The sequence below is a fragment of the Chiloscyllium plagiosum genome, unplaced genomic scaffold (assembly GCF_037043375.1).
Source record: "Chiloscyllium plagiosum isolate Xiang-an unplaced genomic scaffold, Cpla_swu_hap1 HiC_scaffold_45, whole genome shotgun sequence".
NCBI classification, from domain to species: Eukaryota; Metazoa; Chordata; class Chondrichthyes; order Orectolobiformes; family Hemiscylliidae; genus Chiloscyllium; species Chiloscyllium plagiosum.
The window spans coordinates 24619311-24637336 of NW_028270183.1; positions in this window are offsets into that span (position 1 = coordinate 24619311).

The following is an 18026-nucleotide window of genomic DNA, read 5'->3' on the forward strand; positions in this document are numbered from 1 at the left end:
GACCACTAATTCAGGCTGAGATGAAGTGGACTTCTTTTTTCTATCAGGAGGGTTATAAATCTTTGGAGCTCCTTCGACAGAGAGTGGGGGGGACCAAACTCCTTGTATATGTTGAAGGATGAGATAGATAGATTCTTGATCAAGTATAATTTGGTAAATGCAAGAAAGTGCACAAGAGCGTTGTGGGACCTATCATGATCAGTTATGTAAGTGATAAACTGTAGCGGACCCAGCACTGATCCATGTGGCATATCACTGGATATCATTGGTCACAGCCACCACCACCACCCGCCGAAAAGCAGCCTTCTGCCTCAGTGGGTCAATGGTTAGTACTGTTGCCTCACAGCACCAGGGATCCGGGTTCGATTCCTGTCTCGGGTGACTGTCGATGTGGAATTTGCACATTCTCCCCGTGTCTGTGTGGGTTCCCTCCGGGTTCTCCCGTTTTCTCCCACAGTCCAAAGATGTTCCGGTCAGGTGAAATGATCATGCTGAATTGCCCATGGTGTTAGGTGCAGTAATCAGAGGAAAATGGGTCTGGGTAGGTTATTCTTTGGAGAGTGGGTGTAGATTTGTTGGGCCGAATGGCCTTTTCAACACTGTAGGGAGTCTAATCTAAAAACCAGTCTACCTTGTGGAATCGTGTCGAAACCTTCATCACTCATCTTTATTATTCCTTCCAAAAACTCAATTAAGTTAGGAAGTCACGATTTCCCATGCACAAAGTCAGATTGACTATACCTAATCAACCCTGGTCTTTCCAAATAGGTGTAAATCCTGTCCTTCAATCTTTCTTCCAACAATACGCCCTCCAATAATATCAGGCTAACTGCTCTGTTTTTCCTGGCTTTTCCTGACTATCTTCCTTAAATTGTTGCATCAAGTTAGCCAACCACCAGTCTTCCTGTATTTCACCTGTGGCTATCAATGATACAAATAATTCAGCAAGGTGTCCAACAATCACTTCCCTAGCTTCACACAGCCTTCTATGGTACACCTGATCAGATCCTGGAGATGTATCCATCTTTAAGCATGTTACAACTTCAAACACCACCTTCTCTATAATAGACATTTGTTGAAATGTTGCTATTTATTTCCTCACGTTCTCTACGTTCCATGTCCTTCTCCACAGTAAATGCTTATGCAAAATGATTGTTTAGTATTTTCCCCATCTCCTGCACTTCCACACAAACGTTGCTTTGCTGATCTTTAAGGGGCATTATTCTCTCGTTTGTGCTTAATGAATTGGTACAGCGCATTTAGATTCTCCTGAATGCTATTTGCCAAAGCTATCTCATGTCGCATTTTCGCTCTCCTGACTTCCCTCTTCAGCGTACTTCTGCTGCTTTTATAATCATCTAAGGATTCACACGATCTCTGTTGTATGTACCTGACATTTACATTTAGATAAGATTCTCTACAGTATGGAACCAGACCCTTTGGCCCAAAATGTCCACACGGACGCTCTGAAGAGTAACTCACACAAAACCATCCAACTACCCTATATTTTATGACTGACTAATGCACCTAACACTATGGGCAATTTAGCATGGCCAATTCACCTGACCTGCGCATCTTGGACTGTGGGAGGAAACCGCAGCATCTGGAGGAAACCCACGCAGACACGGGGAGAATGTGCAAACTCCACACAGACTGTCGCCCGAGGTGGCAATCAAACCCCGGTCCCTGGCGCTGTGAGTCCACATGCTAACCACTGAGCCACCAACATACGTTTTGTGCTTTTTCTTAACCAAAACGTCGATTTCTATCGATATTCAGCATTCCTTATAATTACATCCAAGTTTCATTCTACCACATCCTTTCTCAATCTATTGTCATTCAGATAACCTGCCTTCTTTCTTATTTTCCTCTTTGAAGTGAATAACTTCTCATTTATCGACATTTTATGTCTGTCATGGAATGACACACTCACTGAAACTGTCCAATATAGATTGAAGCATCTCTGCATCCTCCTCGAAATTCACCCTTCCCTCCAGCTTTGTACCATAATATATGTAACAGTTAAAAAAAGAAAATCCCTTTCACCAAACATATTGGCGTTTAAGTGAAACTCAAAGGTTCAGTCTCAGAACATAAATTGATAACTAAACAGTGAATAAAGCACAGTTATTAAAATAGCAAGGAAGAGTAGATAGGCATTAAGCGAATTTCCAAACACTGACAAACGGTTGCAAAATGAAGGGTATAGTAACAAGCACCTGTGAGGTTAAGAATAATGACTGCTGATTCAGAACAGAAAATGTAAAATAGTGGTTGGAAATACACGTGTATCCAAAGGGATATAAGACCATAGGAGATAGGAGCCGAAGTAGCTTATTCAGCCCATTAGGTCTGTTACGCCATTCAATATAGTCGTGGCTGATCTGGTACTCCTCAATTCATCTTTCTTGCACTTTCCCAAAAGCCTTGAATTTTTTGACTGATTAAAAATCTGTCTGTCTCAAACTGAAATGCATTTAACACATACGACTGCTGTTTGTGTTAAAATGTTCCACAGAAGTGCTCCTCTCAGAGAAAAAGATTCCTCCTCATCTCTACCTTAATTGTGTAATCCCCTAAGCTGTGTTCATATTCTTTAGTCCTATACTCTCCCTCAATGCGAAATCCAGTTTTCCCCAGTACCTTGTCCAGTTCCCTTAAAATCCTGTATGCTTCAAAATGTAAACTCTTATTCAAAGATGGGTGAAACTTCTTTTACAACAAGAACCTGACAAAGCTGCATAGAAAATACGACATTGCATGGGTTCGGAAATAGAGTAAAAATTGAAAGTCTTTCTATTCCCTGAAATCCATAGCTTAAATCTGTCAGGCCCTACCAGGAAGTGGCAGGTAACATTTAAAAGACCCCTTAAGTAATGAACCTGTTAATTACTGATCCAGTGCAACAAAGGTGAGATTGGGAGATTTAGAAGCAAGCCAAATCTGCTGTTCGAAGGTTACACCAAAACTAAGAGCAGGAACGAGACAATTTGGCCCGTTTGACCTGTTCTGCAATTGAATATGATTATGGTTGATACTCTATTTCAGTTTTCACTTTCTTACCATACCCTGTGACGCCTTGAAAACTGAAAGATTTGTGCAGCTCTTTTTTTGAATCTATTCAATGACTAGGTCTCCATATCCTTCTGTGGTAGATAATTTCACAAGTATCAGATCCGCTGAGATGGAATGACTTCCTTATCTCAGTCCAAAACCTTCCACCGCACAACCCTGAAACTTGACCCTGGTTCAAGACTCCACAACCAGGGAAACTATCCTGCTTGCTGGCAAGAACATTGTCTCTATTTAGTGCTGATTGAATCAGTGCTGGTCAAAATCAATGAGCCAAAGTGTCTTTTCCTATACTGCAGATTTCTGTTCTCAGAAACAGAAGAAACCCACTTTGGAATAAAACAAACTGACCGGTACTGAACCTTAAATCCATTGACAGAATCTGCCTGATACAAAGGGAAATCCACACTCTCATGCCAAAGGTCTGGCAGATACAGTCTAAGACAATACTTGCCTTACTGTATGCAACAGATGAAGAAAAAAGTGTGTGGCTTAATGTTTTAGGGTCGGATAGATGTGGAGTAAAAGCACGATCCATACAACAGTGGCTTAAAGCTACAATAGATTGGACTTGCTGGGGTATTTCTTTATAGAGATGGAATATTTTGGAGCCTTCGGACAGTTCACTGTCCACTGAAACATTTTGCCTTTCTTTAGTAATTCGGTGAGTGGAGCAGCTAAACTGCTTAAATTTGGCACAAATGTTCGATAAAACACTCAATCCCAGGAATGGTAGGTTTGCTCTTTTTGTCGACGGTATAGGATGCTCTTCAATTACCTTTGTTTTTTCATGCCATGGAGCTGTTTGTCCATGTACAGAACCGTGGCTCAGGAAGGTGACTTGAGCTTTGGCAATCCATTTTTAGCCATTTTTATCACCAAGCCCACCTTCCGAAGTCGAACAAAAAAAGCCTGATAAATGTTGCAAATGTTCCTTCCATGTGTGACTTAAAATGACCACCCATCGATATAAATGACACAGATGGGTAATCCGGCAATGACCTTATTAGTTAGTCTCAGAAATGTGGATGGCGCATTTTTTGTGCCAAATGGCATGACTTTATATTGATCCAGTCCATTCACCGTTAGGAACGCCGAAATTACATTGATTCTTTCTGCCAGGTATCTGCCAGTATCCTCTGAATAAGGAGACATTAGATTATCTACCTTCTCAACAATTGGTTATCTACCTTCTCAACACAGTCTGTAAAATGCGGAATGGGTTATGCATTTGTAACTGCATTGACTTTGCAATATTCCACACATAACCATCAGGTATCATCTGGTTTTGGCACTATTGTTATGAGTTAACTCATGTCACTGTAACTCACTTTGATTGTGTTATCTTGGAACATATGTTCAATTTCCTTTTCAACCTGTGCTAACTTGAGAAGGTTATGCCTAAAAGGATGTTGCTTAATCAGAATAACACCTCCTACATCTATAATCATGCATTACTAGTTTACTACTTCCCAGTTTATTTCCACTTATCTCCCCATGTGAATATAATAACTCTTTTGGGCCATTTTGATTTTTCTCTGGAAGGTAACTCAACCATTTATCGAAATTTTTGACAACGTCCTTATTGTCCAATTAATTTGAGGAATATTCAATTCAGAATCCTCTGAAATTAGTTTTCCCACCTGTGTTGTAATCAAAAACATATTCTCCTCTCGAATTCCTATACTGTCAAAATACTTTTCGAGCACATTCACATCACACACTCAGTCATATTTCTTTCTGTCTGGAGTGCCTATCAAGTAGTCCACTTCACTCAATTTCCTTTCAACTTGATAAGGTCCACTAAACTTTGCTATTAAAAGTTCACCTATCACTGGTTGTAACATCAATCCTTTATCCCCAATCGCAAAATTGCGAATTTTTGTTTTTTGTCTGCTTTATGTTTCGTTGTCTGCTGTGACACGTTTTAATGCTGTGTAGCAACTCTCAGCTCTATTTAATTATTCTCTAAAATTTGACATATAGTCCAGAATTCTGACTTATCAATTTCTCCTTAATCAATTTTGACAGTCCTCACACTCCATGCCCAAAAACTAATTCAAACGGCCTGAATTTGGCCCATTCATTTCGTGCATCTCTAATTGCAAAAAAAGCTCCAGCAGAATTAGTTTATCCCAATCATCTAGAGAATCTTGACTATAAGCCTTTTGGTAGTCTGTACCTATTGAAAAATCCCTCTACAATCCTTATAGCTGTAACATTGAGTAACGTGAGGGCCTCTGGAAATATCATCGACACATCTGTTACCGTTAGAAAATACTAATTCCCACTTTTTGTTTAAGTGCAATCAATTAAAACTCTTGCAAAAGGTTCTTCAAATTCAGGAATACCTATTAAATGTGTGCATATTATTACTGCGTATGGCTTTCCAATTAACTGACATGTATGACCAATCTGGCAAAATAGAAATGCATCCTTGTGCCCACTAAAAATGTTTTCACTTATATTTTCCTCAGTCTTAAATGCCCCCTAAGTGGTATCTCATACGCCAGTCACAAAACTTCATTTGTACACCTCACTGGTAAAACGATTTAGTGAGCAGCTGCCCATTGCTCATCTGCCTGAATATGTGATGCTTTATATTTGAACATAAAGGTATCATTTTAAAAATAATAACATTCAGGGATACACTCAGTTCCTTTTCTATGTATGCATTTTGATACTACGACTTTAAATCTTCATCTTTCTGCTGTAACTCAGTTAACTTATATGAGCTAAAGATGTCTGCATTGTCATCTATCTGCTCCTGGTTAATGCCAACCATCTGATTGAATAGTTCTCTGCTAATTCCACTTCAACGTTCTTATCTATACTCTTTCATGTCTTCTGTTTCATCTGGTGACTTTGCGTCCTCGTTACTACACAGTCAGGAAAAATTCTTCGAAATGTTTACGAAATAGGTCAGTTGCCTGAGATTCCACTGTCTTTTCACTGTCTTTTTTTTGTTTTTGTCTCATAGTTAATTCCCGTAACTTGTTCCTTTTCTGGCAATAGTCCTTCAGAAATACATATCTCCTCATATTCCAGCATCACAGACTGAGAGGATCCCGTGTCGCTTCATATTGTAACCTCTTTACTTGCTGCTCTTTGCCTATGTGAATAGGTACTTCCTCCTTATCGAACCTCCGACCAGCTTGCATATTCATTTTCAATTGAATTTTAGCCATCTCTAAAGATTCTGATGTTGTTGCCCGCAGATTTAAATGCTCAACTACTGCTGCAATTATCTCTCCTTTCCTCATGGAAGGAGGCAGCTCCAACTCCACCTTGTCTGCTAGTTTCAGCTGCTTGGCTTTAATCACCTTTTGGAAAACCTCCAAGGTCACTTCTTACAACACCAGAAAACCTTTGGTGACTGAAAGGGCCATTATTATCACAAGCACTGCTAAAACCAAACCAAATCAAAAGACACTAGCACCAACATTCGCTGCCTTTGAGTCCAACAACTCTAATTTTAATTTGGAACGCCAGGACAAATGCCACACAGAGCCTCCAATGTGTTGTGGACCAGGCCAAATCTCTTCATACGTTTCAAGGAGGTGGCATAGACTCTATCTTTGCTCACTGATTTCAGCAGGTGTTAAGCATGTATTCTAGCCGAGAATCAGTTGGTCAAACCACTTAATTATAAACAAAACAGAATTAATTTACAAGATTACTGAGTGAAACATAAAACAGAATACCAAATAACCTATCCTATCTAAAAACCCAACAGACTATTCCAACTTCATGATGCTGTTAATGATACTTGCAACAATCCCCAGAAACATTCTTTGGCAGAAAAGGTAAATTCAAACAAGTGCTCCAGGATGAAAGCCAGGGAGACATTACCAACCTGAACCTGCTTCTGGGTCCAGCAGCTTTTCGACATTACTGCGACAAAAAGTGTAAAGCTGATCTGCGAGAACTGGCCACTCTTCTTTCATTGCATATTATTCTTATATTTTACTTGAAAACCTCATGTTTGAAGGAGTATACGTTAGCTATTATCAAATTGGACCGAAAGCCCTCAACCAACAGAATTTTCGGAGTCTGTGTAGTTCATGGCCTTTCTGAAAATAAAGCCAAGTACAGCATCACCTTGTTAAAGGAGCAGCTTCGTCACAAATGCCTGGATTTCTATATTTAAGTTGCACTAAATCCAAAAAATAGTTAGGAAGAAATAACAACTATGTTGATAAATTAACGATTTCTGCACAGCAAACAGTCACATCAAGTGAATTGTCAATGACAAGTGCATCCTCACAATGTGCAGAATAAACGGAAAGAACAGTCAGGCTGGTCAGCATGGCTTACATAATTTACTGTGTGGCACAGACTTACAGGGCGACCAACACTGTCAAGGATGGAATAGTAAGATTTATCTTTCAGCAAAAATATGAAGAACGCCCTGGATTGGATATGTTAACTTGAGGAGAAAGTGAGGACTGCAGATGCTGGAGATCAGAGCTGGAAATGTGTTGCTGGAAAAGCGCAGCAGGTCAGGCAGCATCCAAGGAGCAGGAGAATCGACGTTTCGGGCATGAGCCCTTCTTCAGGAATGAGGAAAGTGTGCTCAGCAGGCTAAGATAAAAGGTAGGGAAGAGGGACTTGGGGGAGGGGCGTTGGAAATGCGAATGGTGGAAGGAGGTTAAGGTGAGGGTGATAGGCCGGAGTGGGGGTGGGGGCGGAGAGGTCGGGAAGAAGATTGCAAGTTAGGAAGGTGGTGCTGAGTTTGAGGGTTGGGACTGAGACAAGGTGGGGGGGAGGGGAAATGAGGAAACTGGAGAAATCGGAGTTCATCCCTTGTGGTTGGAGGGTTCCTAGGCGGAAGATGAGGCGCACTTCCTCCAGCCGTCGTGTTGCTATGGTCTGGCGATGAAGGAGTCCAAGGACCTGCATGTCCTTGGTGGAGTGGGAGGGGGAGTTGAAGTATTGAGCCACGGGGTGGTTGGGTTGGTTGGTCCGGGTGTCCCAGAGGTGTTAATGTTAACTTGAATGAATCATCGTCACTGTTAAGATGGTAAAGCCAACCAGAGATATCCGCTCCCATCATTGGATTATCCAAATCATTTTCTCTCTGAGTGTCTGTGCTTGCAGTAATATTCCACGCCATTATTCTCAGAATCCGATCTCATCCCTCCTCATCTACTCAGTTGTTGATCTCTGGCCATCGCAGATTGATTGTTTTAGCAGTTGTTCTGCTATAACATAAGCAACAAAAGCAACACCACAGCACCTCAGAGATGCAATTAATTCCAGTTACTTAGATTATCTCTCCACATTGAACAAGCAGTTTTGGGTTAACCCTTTCAAATCAAGCAATTTTGTACCCAGACAAACTGCAGTATTGACTTGTTCCGTGCGCAGCTTAGAACAGTATAAGGAATGGTGCAAGTGTTGGGAGCGCTATCGATTAAAGTTGAAGCATTTTTTGGTAAAACTATACAGATTTAATTCTATCTAGTTAGAGTGCATCACCTGTTCTCTGTTTTAATACAAAAAGCGAAAGTGAGATTAAAATCTAGAACATAAAAAGTCTGCCTGATGTCAGTGACGGTGAAAATATGCGAGAACATGATGAAGGAAAAGTTAAAAGATAATAAAGAAGGAAGCATCACAGAAACGGTCATGATAAATCATTTGTTACGTTTGTGTCCTGACGGTTTATTGTCAAATCTGAGAGGATTGATTATGAATGCACCTGTATTCTTCTTTACAAACGCCTCCAAAGTGGAATCGAGTAATGCAAAATAAAAATTCTAGAGGATAATAAATCCATATCAAATGGAAGTGTCTCGCTGTTCAGGTTACATTTGCTATAGGGCACAAGGAAGGGAAAAGTGGAGAGTTTACTTAGTTAGGTTGACATTGGTTACCTCGTGATTTTGTTTTCTGGATTTCACATGAGAAACACTGCTCTTGCAATGTACATATATATAAAGCAGATGTCATAACTTTTAAATGTGACAGGGTATTCTGAGCAGCTATCAGGATCATAACAATCAAACACAGCAAGTAATTGGGATGAACAGATACTTCCCAGATTAAACATAATTTAGAAAAAAAGAGGAAGGCAGCATTCCGCAAAATCCTAGAGATGTTTAGGAGCGAGAACATGAGCATATGCAATTATCTAAAGGTGAAAGAAAAATCCAAATAGCGCTTGTCTCTGATCTCTTAAGAAAATGACCAAACACTGATCAGTAATGCCATTACCCATTGGACTCCAACTTTGGCAAGGGTTCGTGTATCTGCTCTCATCACAACAAGACTGATCTTTGAAAACGTATTGTTACACACTCAAAGCTTAGGAATATCACAGTTTGAGAATGGCAATATCTAATTTCCACAAGTTCACATCAATAGAGAATGAAACTGGCTTCAGCATTCCAAGTATGGGTGAGAGCCCATATCTGTGAAAAGAGACATTTTGAGGAGTGAATTGTCAGGATGAAGGGGTTGCTTAATATTAGGCCTAATTTTAAAGTTACAATAGTTTTATTTTATACCTAGTCACTAAAGGCTGCTCCATTTGGTTGCACAGAAAGTATAGAAAACGAGCAGCAGGACTATATTGATAGGAGAATCAAAATTAAAGTGTACAGGTAGGCGTTTCTGTCCTGCTGAAGTGACTCCTGGCTAGTATATTCTCTCCCTGATGCCAAGGTCAGGGATGACACAGAGTGGCTGCAAGACATTCTAGAGAAATAGGGTGAACAGCCCGTTGTCATAGTGCGCATAGACATCAAATGACATAGGTGAACAAAGGGACAGTAATCCAAAAGTTGAACATCGGCAATTGGGAGAGAAAAGGTAAAAACAATGACTGCAGATGCTGGAAACCAGAGTCTAGATTAGAGTGGTGCTGTAAAAGCACAGCAGTTCAGGCAGCATCCAAGGAGCAGTACAATCGACGTTTCGGGCAAAAGCCCCTCATCAGGAATACTGTATTTCTGATGAAGGGCTTTTGCCCAAAACGTCGATTTTAGTGCTCCTCGGATGCTGCCTGAACTGCTGTACTTTTCCAGCACCACTCTAATCTAGAATTGGGAGAGAAATTAAAATGAAGGGCCTCAATTGTAGTAATCTCAGCATTTATTCCCAGCGTCACGTGTTAGTGAGAGAAGAATAAGATAATAGATCAGGTTAGATTCTGACTGGTGAAATGCTGTACTGAATGGGGCTACGATTCTTAAAGTTTGGTTCGGTTTCTGGGGTTTATATATAAACATGATAAGTTGCACCTCGGAAGAGTTGGGATGAATATTCATTTGTGATTTTTGCGATGACGTTTAAAAGTAGCATGACTGGGAAATGGAAACTAAAGTGTAGGTTTAGATATTTCATATTCTGCTTAGAAAATGGGACAGAGAACATTAGTTAGTGATGGTTGGAGTAGAATAACCAAATGATTCGATCAACGCCGAGGAGTTCACTTCCAGCATCAAGGAGTTTATTAAAATGACACCAATGGGAAGAAACCCTGTGAAAATCCAAACCGGTCTTCACCAAACAAAGAAACCATTCGGAATTTGAGAAGATTTGTAGCTCAGGTTGAGGTTCTGGATGTAGGTTTGCTCGCTGATCTGGAAGGTTCATTGTCAGACTTTTCATCACCATATTCGGTAACATCTATAGGGAGCCTCCAGATGAAGAAATCATATATTTTTATGTCTGTTTCATTGCACTTGAAATCATTTGCAAACCAATAATATTAATGGATTATTCCTATTTTTTGCATTTCAGCTAACTGTATGACTGCAAAACCAGACACAAACAGGCTTGTGGTCAACCCTTGATATTGTACTGTTTCATGATGTTTCACTGATTATCTTATCTCCGTTCTAGGGGCTTTTTGCAAAGGATACTGCATTCAAGTACATTCCTGCCCAGAAATGTGCAAATTGCACACATTTTCGCCACTTACAGTCAGATCCCACCACCAGAGACTTATTCCCCTTCCCACCCCATCAGCATTCTGCAGAGACCATCGCCTCTATGAATCCCTTGTTAGGACCACGCCCCCATCAACGCACCCTCCACTTGCCGCCATAAGAGGTGTAAAACCTATGCCCACACGTCCCCCCAACTCCATCTAATGCCCCAAAGGATCCTTCCGCATCCAACAGAGATTTTCATATACTACCAACACCTCATCCACTGTGCCCATTGTTCTCGATGCTTTTAAACCTCTATGTTGGTGTGTCTGGATGGCAACTCATGGAACATTTCAGAGAGCATCTCTGGGACACCCACACCAACGAACTCCAACAGCAAGTGGTTGACCACGTCAACTGCCCTCCACTCCGCCAAGGACATGCGAAAGTCCTGGGCTTCCTCCATCGTAAAATCCTAGTCATAGAATCATAAAGATGTACAGCATGGAAACAGACCCTTCGGTCCATGCAGACCAGATATCCCAACCCAATCTAGTCCCACCTGCCAGCACCTGGCCCATATCCCTCGAAACCCTTCCTATTCATGTCCCCATCTAAATGCCTCTTAAATGTTGTAATTGTAACAGCTTCCACCACATCCTCTGGCAGATCATTCCATACGCGGACCACCTTCTGCATGAAAAAGTTGCTTCTTAGGTCTCTTTTATATCTTTCCCCTCTTACCCTAAACTTAAGCCCTCTCGTTCTGGACTCCCTGATCCCAGGGAAAAGACTTTGTCCATTTATCCTATCCATGCCCCTCATAATTTTGTAAACCTGTATAAGGTCACCCCTCAGCCTGCGACACTCCTGGGAAAACAGCCCCAGCCTGTTCAGCCTCTCCCTATAGCTCAAATCCTTGAACCCTGGCAACACCCTTGTAAATCTTTTCTGAACGCTTTCAAGTTTCACAACATCTTTCCGCTAGGAAGGAGACCAGAATTGCATACAATATTCCAACAGTGGCCTAACCAATGTCCTGTACAGCTGCAACATGACCTCCCAACTCCTGTACTCAATACTCTGATCAATAAAGGAAAGCATACCAAACGCCTTCTTCACTATCCTATCTACCTGCAACTCCACTTTCAAGGAGCTATGAACCTGCACTCCAAGGTCTCTTTGTTCAGCAACACTCCCTAGGACCTTACCATTAAGTGTATAAGTCCTGCTAAGATTTGCTTTCCCAAAATGCAGCACCTCGCATTTATCTGAGATCCACACTCTATCAAGATCGATTACCGCAGTTTCCTCTTCTTCCCGCCCTCCCCAGCTCATCCCAGATTCAACCATTCAATTTTACACCGCCTTCTTGAGTGTCCTACCTGTCCATCTTTCTTCCCATGAATACACTCCACCCTCCAATCCGACCTTTCACCATCACCTTTGCAGCTACGTTCCCCTCATCCCTACCCCCACTGATTTATCAATGAACCCCCTTTCCCCACCACTAAATTCCTGATGAAGGGCTTATGCCTGAAATGTTGATTCTACTGCTCCTCAGATGCTGCCTGACCTGCTATGTTTTTACTGCATCATACTTCTCGACTCTGATCTCCAGCATCTGCAGTCCTCGATTTCTTCTAGGCACAGTGTTAACTGCCAATTAATTAACTGCCAACTATCACTTAAGGATCTTTTAAATTCCTTCTTAAGCTCAGTTCAGGATATATGAATGAATCTTGATTTTTACTCATTGTTATAACATTAGGTGCAACAAAGTTATGTGGTTAGACCTAATCTTAGAATCCTTCAGTTAACGAATTGTAGGCAGTTTCTTTCTCTCACTCTTTATTGGACACATCCATCTTTATCCTTGTGTGTAAGAAAAATAGAAACATGAACTATTATCTAAAGGGGAGACAATTCAGAAGTTTGAAGTGCAAAGGGATTTGGGAGTTCTAGTTCAGGATTCTTTCAACGTTAACATCCGGGTTGAGTCAGTAGGGAGATAAATGCAATAGAACATAGAACATAGAACAATACAGCACAGAACAGGCCCTTCGGCCCACGATGTTGTGCCGAACATTTGTCCTAGCTTAAGCACCCATCCATGTACTTATCCAACTGCCGCTTAAAGGTCACCAATGATTCTGACTCTGCCACTCCCACAGGCAGCGCATTCCATGCCCCACCACTCTCTGGGTAAAGAACCCACCCCTGACATCTCCCCTATATCTTCCACCCTTCACCTTAAATTTATGTGTCCTTGTAACACTCTGTTGTACCCGGGGAAAAAGTTTCTGACTGTCTACTCTATCTATTCCTCTGATCATCTTATAAACCTCTATCAAGTCACCCCTCATCCTTCGCCGTTCCAACGAAAAAAGGCCTAGCACTCTCAACCTACCCTCGTACGACCTATTCTCCATTCCAGGCAACATCCTGGTAAATCTTCTCTGCACCCTCTCCAAAGCTTCCACATCTTTCCTAAAGTGAGGCGACCAGAACTGCACACAGTACGCCAAATGTGGCCTAACCAAAATCCTGTACATTTGCAACATCACTTCACGACTCTTGAATTCAATCCCTCTGCTAATGAACGCTAATACACCATAGGCCTTCTCACAAGCTCTATCCACCTGAGTGGCAACTTTCAAAGGTCTATGAACATAGACCCCAAGATCCCTCTGTTCCTCCACCTCACTAAGAACCCTACCGTTAACCCTGTATTCCGCATTCTTATTTGTCTTTCCAAAATGGACAACCTCACACTTGGCAGGGTTGAACTCCATCTGCCACTCCTCAGCCCAGCTCTGCATCATATCTAAGTCCCTTTGCAGCCGACAACAGCCCTCCTCACTATCCACAACTCCACCAATCTTCGTATCATCTGCAAATTTACTGACCCACCCTTCGACTCCCTCATCCAAGTCATTGATAAAAATTACAAACAGCAGAGGACCCAGAACTGATCCCTGCGGAACTCCACTTGTAACTGGGCTCCAGGCTGAATATTTACCATCTACCACCACTCTCTGATTTCGACCGGTTAGCCAGTTTTCTATCCAACTAGCCAAATTTCCCTCTATCCCATGCCTCCTGACTTTCCGCATAAGCCTACCATGGGGAAGCTTATCAAATGCCTTAATAAAATCCATGACGTCATTTATTTTAAAAGGACTTGAATATAAAGGCAGGGATTTACATTTGAGGCTCTATAAGGCTCTGGTCGGAACACATTGAGAATATTGTGTGTAATTTTGGGCCCCATATAACACAAAGTATGTACAGGCCCTGGAGCATATTCAGAGGTTCAAAGTGTTCCCAGGAATGAAACGCTTAACATACGAAGAACGTTTGAGGACTCTGGGTTTATATTGGATGGAGTTTATAAGCATGGGGGAGATCTAATTGAACCTTGCAGAATACTGCATAGCAAATATAAAGTGGTCAAAGTTTGTGCGAAGATTTGTAGCTCGGGTGCTCGTTGTTGTGGTTCTGTTTGCCGAGCTGGAAGTTTGTGTTGCAAACGTTGCAAATATAAAGTGGCTTTTGGGAAGATATCTCCATTGATAGCAGAAACTAGGACCCGAGCGCATAGCCTTAGAATAAAGGGAAGACTTTTTAAAATGGAGGCGAGGAGACACTCCTTCAGCCAGAGAGCAGTGAAAGCAAGAAGTTCAGTTCCACAGAATATAATTACTTTTGGAAAACATTGATTCCTTTGACAATCAAGATTCTAAGGTAATGAGCAGAAAGCAGAGTAACGGGGTTGAGAAACTTATCAGCCATGATAGAATGACAGCCGTCTCGATGGGCTGAAGGGTCTAATTTCTGCTCCGATGTCAAATGGACATATAGTTTTACGGTCTTACAATGTGTTTATTCAACCCACATTCCAAAATCTGCTAGTTTCTGCATGTGTCATCTACTTCTCCCTGTATGTTATGGGGACTGATTTTACTCCGTGAGACCCTTATAATTTTATTTGAATTGTTTCCTCTAATGCTTTTAGTGACGTTTTTGTATATAAATGAATCTCTTATCACTTCAGAATCTATATCAATGATTATTTGAAGGATCTTAATGAAAGACAACTATTTGTATTGTAACAGATGGAATAAATAATTCAAGCAGCATTCACAGTTTAGAAATAATATGAAATATTCTTATGCTTGTATTATGTATAAATAGATGCAGTGTTGTTACTTTGGCTCTACAGAGCCACTACTTAACTTGTGAACTTTTGCTATCTAACTTGTGAAGACTATAGGAATCAAAGATTTAACCAAGCTTTTTAATGACTGTCAGTCATTCTGCTGCATTAGCCATGCGTAGCTGTCAGGGAATTTGAGCTCCTCATTCATTGGCAACCCTAACAGTAATGTTTTAACTGATCCAGAATGACAAAAGAAACGGGGATTAAAAAGCGTCCAGGAAAGGAAATCATTGGGTTTGAATGATTTATACTTCGATAGTATGATTATTGCAAACACAGTAAGCAGGAAGGAGGCTGGAAGAACACGTGAGTCCTGAAGAAGATTTATACTGGAAACATCGACTTCTCCATCTCCTGATGGTGCTGGCTTGCTGTCTTCTTCTCACCTTAAGCCTGTCTACATTGGATTCTAGCATCTGCATATTTTTGTCTCTAATTGATTATTGCAAACAAGATAAATTAATAGCACAGAAAGAAGCTTGGCAACGTGATGATGTTGCTATAATGGAAATTCCATAATGAATCTAATCTAATCAATCATGCCGATTGATTTATTCTAAATAAATCTCGTCCCATTTGCTAATATTTGACACCTATTGCTATAAACCCTTCCGATTCATCTATTTATCCAGATGCTTTTTAATCACAGCAACCTCCATCACATCCACTGGCAGCTCATTCTCTGCACGGACTATACTTTGCATAGAATCGTTGCCCCTCAGATTGCTTTTGTGTCTTTCTCCTCTCATCTTATACTTATCCCCTCTAATCTTGTACTCCACTACCCAAAGAACAGACCTTGTGTATTAAGACCATAGACCATAAGACTTAGGAGCAGAAGTTAGGCCATTCAGCCCATCAAGTCTTCTCCATCATTCAGTCATAGCTGGTAAGTTTCTCAATTACATTTTCCCACTTTCTCCCAATAATCCTTGATGTACTTCATACTCAAGGATTACCATAGTCTTAAGTATCCTCAGTGACCTTGCCTCCATAGCTTTTAGTGGCAATGAATTCGAAAGATTCACCATTTTCTGACTGAAGCAGTTTTGCCTTATCCTCATTCTAAAATAACTTTCCTTTACTCTAAGGCTGTGTCTGAGATCTAGGCTATGTCCTAGGTCCTAGCCTCTGCTACCAATAGAAACACCTTTCCAACATGAACTCGGTCCAGGCATTCAGTATTTTGTACATTTCAATTCTTTTCCCCGAAATCCTTCTAAACTCCATTGAGTTTAGATCCAAAGTCCTCAAACATTCCACATCTGTTGAGCTTTTCATTCCCGGGAATATTGTACTCTGAACACGCACCAAGATCAGTCCATCCTTTTTGAGATATGGGCCTTACACTGTACACAATACTCCCAATGTGGTCGAACCAGAACATGGTGGAGCCTCAGAATTACATCACTACATCAGTCCTCTCAAAATAAATACCATAATTGCATTTGCCTTCCTAACGACTGACTCAATCTACAAGTTTATGTTGAGAGAATCCTGGTTTGGAACTGCCAAGTCCTTTTGCAGTTCAGACTTCTGAATTGTCTCGTCACTTAGAAAATGGTCCATGCTTGTATTCTTCTGACCAAAGTGCACGATATCACATTTTCCCACATTGGGCTACATCTGGCACCTCTTTGGCCATTCTCCTTACCTGTCCAAATCCTTATTGAGCCTCTCCACCTGTTCAATGCTACCTATCCCTCTACTTATCTTTGTATCATCAGCAAACGTAGCCATAATAGCTCAGTTCCTTCATCTAGATATTTAATATATAAAGCGCAAAGTTGTGGTTTGAGCACTGAGCATTGCGGGACACCAGTTATCAACTGCCGACATTCCGATAAACACCCTTTATTCCCCACTCTCTGCTTTCTGCCAGACAGCCATGTTTCTATCCATGGTAGCACCTTATCTTACTCAATAGCCTCCTGATCGGCATCTTGTCAAAAGCCTTCTTGAAGTCCATTAAATGGCATCCACTGGCTCTCCTTAGTCTCACCTCCATATACTTCCCCAAAGAATTCTAGAAGGTCCAGCAAGACCAATCCTCGATGAAACCATGCTTCCTTATGCTTCCACATATTCAGAAATGTCATCGTTCACAATGGATTCCAAGTTCTTATCCACAACTGAGGTTAGGCTAATCGCTCTTTAATTTTCTATCTTTTCCCTTACTCCCTTCTTAAACTGAGGTGTCATGTTCGCAATTTTCCAATTCATTGGAACTCTCCTTGATTCTAGCAATTTCTGAAAGATTACCACTAATGCCACCATTATCTCTGCAGCTGTCTCTCTGTGAACTCTTGGGTGTAGTAAATCTTGTCCAGGTCATTTATCCACCTTCAGGCCATTCAGTTTTTCTAGCACCCTCTCCTTGTTGATTGCCACCATACTCACTTAGCCACCTCACTCTCTAGACGTTTTTTGGGATATAACTTGTGCCTTACACCATGAAAATTGATGCGCAGTAATTGCTCAATTCTTCAGCCATTTCCTTGTTCCCCACTACTATCTCTGCAGCATCGTTTACCAGCAACACAAGTATCCATTTTTGTCTCTCCTTTGCCCTTTATATATGTAAGGAATCTCTTACAGTCTTCTTTTATATTTAGCCCTCATATTTAAAATTATTTGTATTTTCGCACCCTCTCTTGACCTTTGTAAGACTACCAATCTCTGGCTCACACTGCCTTTCCCTACATTACATGATTTCTCTTTTGCTTTCGTGCTATCCCTGACTTCCCGAGTCACCTGCGATGGCCTCATCCTCTCTGCACCACACTTCCTTTTCATCGAAATGAATCTCTGCTGTGTCTCCTCAGTTACTCTCAGAAAACCGTGCCATTGCT